The following is a 12,176-nucleotide window of genomic DNA, read 5'->3' as shown; positions in this document are numbered from 1 at the left end:
GAGAGGGAAGTACGCACGTCCAGCACGTGGCTTCATGAATAAAATGCTTTCTCTAACAGGTCAGGCTAAGCGAACATGTATGTGTGTATAAAATATTGAGGAAGTCAAGGATAATCTCATTACCTCCCATGAATGTCAATTTTATTTGATGTTTCCCATTGGTTTTAGTTGATTCATCTCTGGATGGAAGATAAAACTTTGCCCTCTCTAAATAAGAGGCTAGCCTGGGTTATCCATCAGAATGCATGGAATTCATGTGGTGATGGAGCCTGCCACTAAAAACACACTTCATGGAAAGTTAGGTTATAAAAAGTAGCATGGAACTTAGCCTGCTAGTAACATATACTACCCTTTATAAGCAGAAACAATATAAATGCAATGAAAGGGAATTTTAAAGGAACTTGGAAACATATCAAATGAGATAATAAGTATAATAAGATGTTTTATAATACCAAAGTGAGATGATTATTTATCTCCAAGATGAGTGCTGTGCAAAATGCAGTAGTAATTTTGGCCAAAATTAAACATATAATTTGATGATTCTAAATGTGCAGAGAGTCGCCTTTTTGACTTGGAACATCAGTTGCATTGTGTTTTGTTTTGTTTTTTTCACAACTTTTATCTGGCTCAGGGCCATGCCACCACAAAGACTATCACTCTGTGATCCCAAACCATAATGTTGCTGGTGATTCTGGACTTCCACCAGACTTCCACTCTGAGCTATTGCTTCCAGTGCACCTTATAAAAATAAACTTGTTATACTACTAAAGAACTTTGTTTAAACACTTTCCACTACTTTTTCCTGTGGCCTATCAAATAAGCAGATCTTCCAGCAAAACGACTTTTGTTTAAATTAAGCATATGGAGGCTGAGGAGAAAGCTCAATTGATAATATGCTCAATTTGTATGCATGAGGACCTGTGTTCAATCTCCGAAACCCAAGTTTGTGTTTGTTTGTTTGTTTTTGTTTCAGTTTTAAGGCCAGGCATGGTGCTCACTTGTAGTCCCCACACTGTGAAAGAGGAGACACGTAGATCCCTAGTGTTCTGTGTCTGGACAGCCTATCCTGCTCAATGACTTCCAGGTCAGTAAGAGACCCTCCCTCAAAACAACAAGGTGGACAGCACCTGAGAAATAACACCTAGGTCGCCCTCTGCTCCATTGCACACCCACATGCACTGGCACACATACGAACGCACATGTACATGTGGACATGTACACACACATGACTTAGAGTGTCTCCACACAAATCTACCAGTTCTCAGACCAGTTTTCCCATATTGCCAAACTTCATAGCTCTACCATACTCAGGTCAGCTGAATACTTTTTCCCTGCCCTGATGAAGCAGTTGTCAACCTAAATTGATCAAATCCATCATTCCATGTGACTTCATAAGAAAGACACGTTAGTGCCTAAAACATATTGTAAGTGTGAGGTGGTGCACACTTGTAGTTCCAGCACTCCGGTGGATTTTTATTTGGAGGCTAGCCTGGGCTACATACCAAGACCCTGCCTCAAAAAGAAACAAAAGGTAATTTAAAAACTAGAATTAAAATTCTACCCTTATTAAGTCTAGGTCATTTTCAAGTCCAATTCAATTACCTCTTTAAGTCCTGAGAAGTCCTTCTGGTACCTTCTCAGCATCTCCACCCAAACCTGGAGAAAGCATCCTCAGGAGCCTTGAGTACCATGTGATGATCCTCCACATCTCCACCCAAACCTGGAGAAAGCATCCTCAGGAGCCTTGAGAACCATGTGATGATCCTCCACATCTCCACCCAAACCTGGAGAACGCATCCTCAGGAGCCTTGAGAACCATGTGATGATCCTCCACATCTCCACCCAAACCTGGAGAAAGCATCCTCAGGAGCCTTGAGTACCATGTGATGATCCTCCACATCTCCACCCAAACCTGGAGAACGCATCCTCAGGAGCCTTGAGTACCATGTGATGATCCTCCACATCTCCACCCAAACCTGGAGAACGCATCCTCAGGAGCCTTGAGTACCATGTGATGATCCTCCACATCTCCACCCAAACCTGGAGAAAGCATCCTCAGGAGCCTTGAGTACCATGTGATGATCCTCCACATCTCCACCCAAACCTGGAGAACGCATCCTCAGGAGCCTTGAGTACCATGTGATGATCCTCCACATCTCCACCCAAACCTGGAGAATGCATCCTCAGGAGCCTTGAGTACCATGTGATGATCCTCCACATCTCCACCCAAACCTGGAGAAAGCATCCTCAGGAGCCTTGAGAACCATGTGATGATCCTCCACATCTCCACCCAAACCTGGAGAACGCATCCTCAGGAGCCTTGAGTACCATGTGATGATCCTCCACATCTCCACCCAAACCTGGAGAAAGCATCCTCAGGAGCCTTGAGAACCATGTGATGATCCTCCACATCTCCACCCAAACCTGGAGAAAGCATCCTCAGGAGCCTTGAGTACCATGTGATGATCCTCCACATCTCCACCCAAACCTGGAGAACGCATCCTCAGGAGCCTTGAGAACCATGTGATGATCCTCCACATCTCCACCCAAACCTGGAGAACGCATCCTCAGGAGCCTTGAGTACCATGTGATGATCCTCCACATCTCCACCCAAACCTGGAGAACGCATCCTCAGGAGCCTTGAGAACCATGTGATGATCCTCCACATCTCCACCCAAACCTGGAGAACGCATCCTCAGGAGCCTTGAGTACCATGTGATGATCCTCCACATCTCCACCCAAACCTGGAGAAAGCATCCTCAGGAGCCTTGAGTACCATGTGATGATCCTCCACATCTCCACCCAAACCTGGAGAAAGCATCCTCAGGAGCCTTGAGTACCATGTGATGATCCTCCACATCTCCACCCAAACCTGGAGAACGCATCCTCAGGAGCCTTGAGAACCATGTGATGATCCTCCACATCTCCACCCAAACCTGGAGAACGCATCCTCAGGAGCCTTGAGAACCATGTGATGATCCTCCACATCTCCACCCAAACCTGGAGAACGCATCCTCAGGAGCCTTGAGAACCATGTGATGATCCTCCACATCTCCACCCAAACCTGGAGAACGCATCCTCAGGAGCCTTGAGTACCATGTGATGATCCTCCACATCTTCCTTCCCTCCCATGCCCCCGTGTGTAATACTGAATAAATGAAGGGGGGTACTGCATCATCCCTTGCCTTCAGACATTTAGGAAAATTAACTGTGGAATACCTTCTGTGTATCAGGCTCCGTACATGTCTCTTCATGTCATGAGGCCCCTGTACTGAAGACTGCTATATTAGATATGAAAGTGTCATTGCTCATTATGGGGATTCGGCTTGCTCTCCTGGGTCTTTTGTGACATGTCCTTTCTCGGCTAGATTCCTCTCATAATGCTACCTCATCAAATGGCTACTTCCCAGGAACAGCTCTCTAGTGTCTCTCCCAGCACCCTGGTTATTGCTCACATTTTCCTCACAACTGGCCTTTGTTGTATGTGAAACGACTTTGACCACATGTTAGTTTCTCCTAAGTGGAACCTCACATGGCTCTTCCTCAGGGATGAATCCCCAGTGCCAAGATCTGTGTCTAAATAGATGAATCAGTGGGTGAGTGAGAGAGTGAGAATTGGTCTGACTCAGCCAACAAGACCCACGGCCAAATTGAAAGACCGGGCTCTCTGTTTCGAAGCTTTATTCTTCTCGTCTGAACGGTAACTCTACTGGAGAACCAATTCATGGGGAGAATTTATTTGACTGTAGATTCCCAGGAACACCTCTCCCAAAGATTCTGATTCAACAGGACCCAAACTCATTGTCTTATCCATCTGAGGGATCCTCCCTCTTATGGGGGTTTAGAGAAAACTACATTATATCCTGTGGGTTTTGTTATATCGGGGAGCAAAGACATGCTGGGGTACATGGCTGGGAGGTCATTGCTCAAAGGATGTCCTGTGACCATCCAGCCACCTGTGAGCAAGACCAGCCTTGAGAGACTCCATCTTCTCTCTCAAGTCACATGATTTGTGTGTATTTACTGAACTCCTCTGATGAGCCAGGCACTGTAAAAGGCACACAGAGAAGACAGGGATCTGTCAGTAAGCAAGAGACAAGTGTTAGCAGGACTTACTGGTATCTGTGATGGGGAGGAGCAGTGAAAGTGCTTAGGATGAAGTCACTGGGAAGCTCTCGCCCAGGAGCAAAATGTGACCTGAGTGAGGAAGGTAAACATGAGCCATCAAGGGGAATGCAGTCTAGACAAAGAAGAGCAAGGAGGATGTCCACAAGAAGAAAGAAACTGGCATGCCCAAGACAAAGAAGGTGGAGGTGGCCTGCAGCTGGGGCAGAGTGGAGATGACAGAATGAGGGGCTGGGGAGATGGCTGGCTCCTCGTGTATAGTGCTTGCTGTGCAAGCCTGAGGACGTGAGGGTCAACCCCTCACACTCCAGCGAGCATAGGCTGAGCAGAACAGAATGAGCTCGTAAAGCCAGAGCTGGGGATGGGGAGACAGAGACAGGAGGATCTCTGGGGCTTGCTTGACAGCTCATCTAACTAATCAGTGGGTTATAGGTTTAGTGAGAGAGCCTGACTGAAATTGATAGAGGGGAAAGCAAATGAAGAAGACACCAGATCTCAGCTTCCCGCTTCCACTGTAATATACACAGAGGGCATACTTGCAGCTCTGTCTTTCTCTCACCCTCTCCCTTTCCTCCCCCCTCTTCTGATACAGCAGACAGTAAAATACAGTAGTTTTCTCTAAACTTACATAAATGCAAGTATCACTCATATTGATAAAATGCTGAGTTAGGGCTCTATTAAATCTGAAATTTGGGGGAGGTTCCTGGAAATCTATAGTCAAGAAAATTCCCCAAGTGATTATTTATTAGCTGACTAAACAAACAAAAAGTTGTTTGTTTTTTTTTTTAAAAGAAAGAATAAGATGAATGCAACTAAGATCATCAGGTGCCATGCTGAGTGGGCCTTGTTACCCAGAGTAAGCTATGAATCTTACAATTTCCTCTGAGTGCAGTCAGAGGCATTATTTAATTATAAGATTGTCATCTAATTCTACATCATTAAATCTAAGATCCTCCTGACTCCAGAATGAAGGAGAAACTAGAAATACGATAAAAGAGACTAGAAGGTGGGAGAGAACAATGAGAACACGGTAGGGAACCAGGCATGAAGTGATGGGGATGTGTAACAGCTAGCTAGTGCTGTGTAACATATTTTCACAGGCACCCAAAATTAGAGGGTTAAGGCAGAACCTGTAACTCGACATATAATTCTATCACTCAGAAATTCTGGCCTATTTTCGTTAAATAATTAATTCTTCTGCTCGTCTCAGTAAGCTCTCTATCTACAGTCAGCTACCAGTAACCAAGGTAAACAAGTGACAGAGACTGAGCTATGTCTCTGTCATTGTCCAAGCCTGCTCTTTTCATACTGTGATAGCTGTAGTTAGAAAGAGTAAGTCTCAGTGGAGGAAGTCACCTTGAATCTTGTTTCTATTGTCACAGTGACGAAAGGCCATGTAGGGGGAAAGAGCTCAAGGGCAGAGATGCCAGGAAGCAAGATAAAAGGGACAATTACTGCAGCCTTCCTCCTGTGACCAAGATCAGAAGTAACTATGGGAATGGGGAGAAAGGAGGTGGATCTTTACAATCTTTAGAAGTGGAATCAACAGGCCCAGTCAGTTTGGCATGGAGAAAGGGAAAAGGAGGATCAGTGAATGTTGTCTAGGGTGGAGCCACTAAACGGAAATGATGGCAGTCTCTTAAAAGAAGAAGACAGGAGAGCCCAGAGCACCACCCCGTCCGAGGCTGTCCACAGCTGTGTGCAGCGAGAGCTCTCAGAATAGTGTGGTTTCCCATTTCCCATCTCAAGATCCAAAAAGCATTTGTTCATGTGATTTACAGAGTTGAGTATCAACATAGTGAGGGCTTAAACTGATGATTTTTAAAATCTCTATTTCATTTTCAACATGACCATAAGCCCATTCCATATTATCATAAATAATTCGGTCTTATGAAAACAGCTGTTTTCTACCAAAGAAAGTAGTGAGAGGAATGCTGTTATTTATAGTTTTGAGCATCTCTTTATGGTCCAGTTTAATGGACTGAAACTGACTTCTATCTGCTGAGGTGTGTGCTTCAGTTTACAGCTGTGAAGAGAACTCAGTCAGACACAGGTGCTCAGTTAGGACAAAGTAGACAAAATGACAAAGCAGAGCACATCGTGGCCTCCTTAGATAATTGTGGACATCCATAAATCCTCAGCCTGAACTCTACAGGGGATAGCTTAAGGAAAATTAGCTTTTGAATGGGGTCTCAAGCCATAACGAGGAGCTTTCTCCTACTCGGTTAGGTTAAGATCCATTTGGCTGATCTTGACCCTGATGGATTTTTTATTCAGATGTTGAGGACTCAGAAAATTTCGGTTCATTAGTCCATGCTCATCATCTTACTGGTGGCATATGTAACATACTAACAAGAAAATACTTGTGGCTTAATATGACCACTGACTTCACCGGGCAAATCTCAAAGCTCTGAGAAGCCGTCATACTCCCTGCAGCGAATGCATGCTCTCCAGAAGTCTAATTTTTGCTTGAAAGCTCAGATTTTTACCGTTGGCAGCAACACTGTCAGTTGTTTTCCTAGACCTGACAGGCTCCCTTCCGTCACTTTTAAGAGAGGATGTCTGCCAAATACCCAAAGTCTGAATAACCAGTGTCTCTATCAGATGTTTTCAAGTTAAAAAGAATAGTGATTGATGAGAGCAGCAGCTAGCCTGGCCAGGACTCCCTCCGTGGCACTTCCTGAAGATAGCTCCTGTCCCTCTAAGTCCCACTGTTTAAGAGTAAAAAGTTGTGTGCTCAAGGTCAAAGCTCCTAATATTAACCATCTTTACATTCTTCAGTGAACTAGTTGTCCCCATCTTGACAGTGTGCAGCTGGTGGAAGAGAGCACCAGGCATGTGGGCCTTGTTGGAGGCCGCTGCCTTGATGCAGGCTCAGGCTAGAGTAAGTTGTCCCACTGTTGTCTCTGACCATCAAAACAAATGTCAGCTCACTGAAACGAGTCAGAAACACCTAATGACTATTCTGAAAATACTTTTATACCTAAACTGTTGTCTCTGTTTAAATGACCTCAGAGACCCCTTGGAAGAACCGACTTATTCAGTGCACATTTGCATGGATGAAATTTATAGGCTTTGCTATATCAATCTGTATCAGCAAATTTCTCTCCCCCCCATTTCGCTCTCTCACACACACCCTTCCACTGTGTGTAAAAGGAAGCATCAACCTTGAGAACATGATGGAAAGATGCATTGTTTATTTGACAAGTGTTAGACACGAATCACTCTGAGTGATTTCTGTGCATAGGGAAATGGTCAAAATCACTGTCCAGGTAAAGAGATGAGGCTAGATGGAGGAACTGAGCCTGCACACATAATGAAAAAGCTGGACTGGGCTAGAGAAAGCACAGGGAATGGAAGGAGGGAGTGACTGGTAAAGACTGGACACCTCGCAGAAGGCAGTCTGCAAAGGACAAAAATGACAAAGTCTGAATTTTTTTTAAAAAAAGGAAGCAATGAAGAGGCCCTGGTAGTCTGACTGTTACTGTGACCACACTTCAAACTGTTGCTTCTATGAAGCACTGCCCTCCAGATCAATTTGTGAAGCACAAATTAAACTGTTCCCTCATTTAGGGTTGAAGCTTAAAGTGTACACACACACACACATACACACACACACTCTCATACACACACAGGCATGCACACATCCATACATGCTGCACACACACACAAGTACACACACACACACGCTGCATGAGCACTCATGTTGAAGATGCTTCAAACTCTGATGGATGCTTTCTCATGATCAAGGTAAGTTTATTCCTCTTAGCAAGGTACAACAGTTGCCATAGTCCTCATCTCTCACCAGCCTTGTGGCTTCTGGATTCTACCAACAGGAGGCCTGAACACCACTTTTAACCAACTCGAAGAGCAAGCATGGCCTGAGATGTAGCAAGGGGGACATGGATGGGTGAATGGAAAGATGCACGTGACTGCTAATTCTCCTGTGCCATTTCAGGTGACCTCTAGCAGCCTTATCTCTGGACCACTGCCCTCCTTCCCAATCCAGCCCCACCCCCTTATGTAAAAGTTTCCTTCCTTTCACAGTCCTCCCTCTTGGGGACTTGTCTGGAGGCTGGGTGCAGCTTCCCTTGAGAACACATCAGAGAATGCCGATGTTTGGGCCCTATGACAGACCTGCTGCAAATCTGCTCTACAACAGGTTTTAAGGCGATCTCTAGGCTCGCTGCAGGTGGAGCAAAGATGGCTGCACGGCTGACTTACTCCTCAGTCACCTTGAAGACAGCCATGTCTTCTTTCTAGCTATGTCTTTCCTGGAGAGCTTACTGCATAATAGGTGGCCAGTAGATGCCTGCTGGGCAGATGAAGAACTCGTGGATGAACATGTGGGATGGACTCCTTTCATGATTTATGAAGACGTTTTGAACACAGGTTCAGCAGCACCGGGAACACTAAAACATACAAATAAGTTGCTATTAAGGGTCCGTTTATTATTTATTTATTTACTTACTTACTTACTTAATGTGTGTCTGCATGGGTTGGGTAGGTGTGCCTCAGCCTGTGTATAGAGGTCAGAAGACAACTTTATGGAGTCAGTTCTTTCCCAGCAGCTTTCTGTGGCCTCCAGGGATTGAACTCACATTACCGGCTTGTGCAGCAAGCGCTTCTCCGGCTGAGCCATCTCACCAGAACTAAAGTGCCTATTTTTAAATGTTTGTTTATGTACCTTTCTTGAGAACTCTTTATTACCAAGAAATTAAAATGAAATAAAAGAAAATGCATATGCCCCAGGAATGAAACCATCAAAATATATGTATACATTTTTAATTAGTCCTTAAATGTTGGCCAATGAATCTTTATGACAATTATTGACTGTGTAATGCTCCCCCTGGATTAATATCCAGTGGAATCTGCATTTAAATTTCTTTCAATCAATGTTTTCAATTGGTTCAACACACACACACACATACACACACACACACACACACACACACACACTTTTCTTCTCTCTCTCCTTTTCAGCAAACAGGCTGTTTCAAGAGCAGTTTGTCATTTTTAAGTCACAAGGATTAGGCTCTGACTAATTGGAAGGTTTGCCCATTATTTAAATGAAACTTGTTTGCAGTTTCATCACTTGCGTGGATCTAGGAAGGCAGCAGACTGGCCCATCAATTTGGTTAGAAAAGAACAAATGGATAAGGAGACTGACAGCATTCTCCCGTGGGAGGCTCTCTGTCGCAGCACTGCTTCCCCTGTATTAATTATCCACCTAAAACTGCCTCCCAAGGCCGCACAATCATCTACCCTGCTCCTAGCTCCCATGGCAGCATAGTCCTCCTTCTTCTGGAGTTTGGGTCCCTGGTGGTAGCAAGTGCTAAGTGCTGTCTGCTGCCAAAAACATTTCTGGAAGCCGAGGCACGGGCTTCCTGGAGTTGTCTCTGCTTTAGGCTGCTCTGGAGAGGGAGTTTGTTTCCAGTCACTGCAGGTGGACTCCTCTGCAACCCTGCTGTCCTTTTATACTTCGGACTCCAGCGATGCTGCCAGCATGCTGTGCTGTGCTGTGCTGTGCTGTGCTGTGCTGTGCTGTGCTGTGGTGCTGTCCACGGCTGGAAAGGGGAGTAGTGTTGGGAGGTGTCAGTGGTGGCTCACTCAGAAGTTCAGACAATCTAAGTTCTGGGGCTGACCTAGAGGGAAAGGGGTCATCTGTATGAATTACCGCCCCTTCCTGACAGTAGTATCTAGATAAAGGAGGGGGATTCCATGGCAGCAAAGACAGGTTGCTGAGAGAGAGAGAGAGAGAGAGAGAGAGAGAGAGAGAGAGAGAGAGAAAGAGAGAGTTGGATGCAGAGGCTCTGGACAGCAGCAGAGGACAAGCGCTCAGAGGCTTGAAACTGGGGGTTTCACATGGTGAGTGCCAATGGCCTTACCTTCTGTTTGTTCAGGAACATTACAGCTTGAGCAATATTAGAACCCACTCCCACCTCAAGGTCCAGTTTACTAATGACCAGAAACTAAACAAGAAGAACAGTCCGGCTCCGGAGATTTTGCATGGTAGATAGATGACTATGGAGGAAGCCAACCTTGGAGTGCATCCCTGCCCACTCTGGTCACTGCAAGCATGCCCACTGCCACTCCTCACACCTTCCCCTATGCTTCACCTGGCTGTGTCCGTCCCAGGCCAGAATTCAGCCAACATAATGGCAGGAGATGAACTCTGTGCCTAGGCTTCCCCCAGCATGCCAGGATCTCTCCTACTAGGGCAGGTACCCCTTTGGAGAGGTGACTTGTTACCACTACCCACCATCTGAAGATCCCATAGAGTCTTTAGAACTACTTTAGGAAGGAATTATGGTCCTGTTTTAAACCCAGCCATAATAATAAATGGGAGAAAAGAGGAGGTTGGGTCAAGATAATTCATTTTCTCTCCTTCTCCTCCCCATCTCCTTTTCTTTCTTGGAAAAAAATAAAGATGCTTTTGTTTCTTAACAGAAAGTAAAGTAAAGTGGATAGACCACTTTAATTTTGTCTACCCACTTTAATTTCCAATTTCCATCCCTCTCTCTTGTCATTCTTTGACCCTATAGTTCAGCTTGCTGGAGTGGGGGGGGGCTTTCTCTGCAGGGGGTTCCCTGGTCCCTTAGAGCATTTTCTTCTACTCTCTTCCCAAGGTTGCAATGTCTGGGGACATGACCAAGCCATGGAGACTAAAGTTCCTGAGCTAGAAAGCATGTTTCCAGAGCACTTCCTTTAGTGTCTTCTGTGGTGCCCCAGGGAACCACAGCTAGACATGACACCTCCAGCTGTCTCTAGCTTTCTTCAATGTCTCTGACAGTGTTCACCTTCTGTTCTGCCCAATCAAATGAGTGTGTTTCCTTATCCAATCTTCAACTTCCAAAATATCCTTCTCCAATTAAGCAGCATTTTTTGGTATAGTTAGTATAGTGATATCTTGCCCATGATCTTAGAGGCTGATCATCCACCATGGTCAAGGTGACAGGATCCCAAAGGCATAGGGATGGTTTGGTATACAAATCAATTTAATAAATCATATAAACAGACTTTAAAACAAAAACAATTTTATCATTTCAATAGATAGAAAAAAAGGCCTTTGACAAAATCTAATAGGCCTTCATGATAGAACTTCGAGAGAGAATGGAACAGATCTCAAAATAATAAAGGCTATATATGACAAACCCACAGCCAACATTGTTCTAAACTGAGAAAATCTTAAAGTAATCCCATTAAAATTAGGAAGACAGGGTTCCCACTGCCCCCACTCCTTTTCAATGCGGTACTCAAAGTACTAGCTAGTTGAATAAGGCAAGAGAAGGAAATTAAAAGGCTCCAAATAGGGAAAACGGTCAGTTATGCAGATTAAATGATATTATACTAAGAGATCTGAAAATTTTTCACCAAAAACTTCTAAAAATGGTCAACATTTTCAACAAGATGGCAGGAGATACCATCAACTTTAAAAAAAAAATCAATAGCCTTTTTGTATACTAACTACAAATAACATGCTGAAAAAGAGATCCACATAAATAAAAATGTGAATATCCACATAAAAATATCCACATAAATAAAAATGTGAAAAACATTTGTTTTTGAAAGGAAAAAAAAAAAACATTAAAATATCTAGGACTAAACCTTACCAAAGAGGTAAAAGACCACTACGATGAAAGCTTAAGTCTCTGAAGAAAGAAATAAGTAAAACACTAGAGGGTGGAAAAAATCTCTCATTTCCATTGAATGGCAGAATTAATACTGCAAAAATGACTATCCTATCAAAATCAATTTACAGATTTAATGCAATCTAAAGAAAAATCCCTCATGAAATTCTTCACAGAAACGGTAGGGGAAAGAAAGTCTTAAAATTTGTATGGAATCACAGAAGACCCCAAATAGATGAATTCTGGGGCAAGAGAACAATATATTTCAGAGCTTCAATAAAAAGTAGCATGGTACTCGCACAAAAACAGACATATATATCAATGGAACAAAACAGAAGATACATATACATTACAGTCAATGTTTGACAAAGATGCCAAAAATGCACTGTGCAGCCTTGTGTCTTTGTCAATAAACGGGTA

The sequence above is a fragment of the Meriones unguiculatus genome, chromosome 20, assembly GCF_030254825.1.
Source record: "Meriones unguiculatus strain TT.TT164.6M chromosome 20, Bangor_MerUng_6.1, whole genome shotgun sequence".
Lineage (NCBI taxonomy): Eukaryota > Metazoa > Chordata > Mammalia > Rodentia > Muridae > Meriones > Meriones unguiculatus.
The sequence above is the reverse complement of the archived record's forward strand: the minus strand, read 5'-3'. Positions refer to the sequence as shown.